The 1,276-nt window shown below is 51.1% G+C and overlaps 1 protein-coding gene across 1 annotated transcript in view; it reads left to right on the top strand.

Annotated features, from left to right (window-relative positions):
- CCDC186 (coiled-coil domain containing 186) overlaps positions 1-1,276 on the top strand; it is a 46,541-nt gene continuing 45,265 nt past the window's right edge. The window contains exon 1 of the mRNA XM_008571029.1: positions 1-158. The gene's annotated coding sequence lies outside the window, so the exon portion shown is untranslated. The remainder of the gene's footprint in view (positions 159-1,276) is intronic.

Genomic DNA, 1,276 nt, shown 5'->3' with positions numbered 1-1,276 from the left:
GGGAAGCCGCGGCGGGGAGCAAGCTGTCGGCTCCGTGCCTCACCGCTCTCTCCCTCCCACTCCTGGTCTGTCACAGGACCCCGCTATGAGGAAGTTGGCCCCTGAGCTGGAGCTGCAGCTGCCTCGTTAGGGTGCGGTCCGAGGCTTGGAGAAGTGGGGTGAGTGAGTGAGGGGCGTCCTGGGCGGACCGGGGAGTCGCGGTGGCGGTGCGACGGCGCGGCCGATCCCCGGCGCGGTCCGGCAGGTCCCAGGGCAGGGGCGAGCGGCTCCCAGAAGGAGCCGGTGGGGGGCGGTAGGAGGCGAGCGCTGGGGACAGAGTTCGGCACCTCCAGCTCTCCCTGCCTGCCTCCCTCGGGTCCCGGGCCGCCGGCCGAGGGGGTCGTGGGGACCGTGGGCGTCGCGCCTCGAGAGCTGTGCCTCGAGAGCCACCGAATTGGGGCTGATTGTCTCGGCTGCAAGTGCCAATTGCAGCTCAGCCCCACTTGGTCTGAGATTTTTCATGGATTCAATCGCCTATTTCGGTTTTCGTCTCCAAGTTGACTGTGTGTGTTATGTTTACTGTTGTGGCGACTTGCTCCTCCCCTCCAAACACTTCCGTCACTGTGATTTTAAGTTATTTAGCAACGATTCTTTTGGACTGTGGTTTAAGAGATATTATTCTTTGTTTTTATGTTGCCTTTCTTCCAAGGACATCAAGGCATTTCGTAAACCTGGGTCGGTAAGGAAGGGATTTCAAATGTATGTCTCCATCAAACTTGTAAAATGGTAAAATCCCCTTCCACATGTCCCCAAGAAGCAATCCTGGGAAATGGTGCGGTTGTAATTTTTACTCACTCAGCTATTAACAATCTAACAACCTCGGCTAATATTCACATTTTGATTTTGTTTAAAGAGGCCTGGATTTGGAGTCAGAACATCTGGGTTAGAATCCTTCTTTCACCTAATAGTCTTGTTACCTGTGGGAATCAGAAGAGTATAGTAAAAATATGCAGTACAGTCCCAGGTACTTGGCAGTTTTCTCCATATGCGTGTCTTGATCCTTTCATGCCCAGCTTTTTTATTTCTTCCAAAACGATAGCCAGGGGTGTTTTCTTAAAAAAAAAAAAAAAAAAAAAAAAGTGCAGTACATCAGTGGAACGTTTCAAGAGGTGTGCTGGTAGTCGTTAAAAAAAAAAAAAAAACTACTATTGAGTGTTTAGGTATGCTGGTTGTGGGTGTGGCCTTCCCAACTACTAACTACACCTTCATATTTGCAGAGTTTTGATCTTGCGGGAAA

This window comes from Galeopterus variegatus, unplaced genomic scaffold, assembly GCF_000696425.1.
Source record: "Galeopterus variegatus unplaced genomic scaffold, G_variegatus-3.0.2 Scaffold654, whole genome shotgun sequence".
NCBI classification, from domain to species: Eukaryota; Metazoa; Chordata; class Mammalia; order Dermoptera; family Cynocephalidae; genus Galeopterus; species Galeopterus variegatus.
Note: the sequence above shows the minus strand (reverse complement) of the source record. Positions and strands in the feature narration are given on the sequence as shown.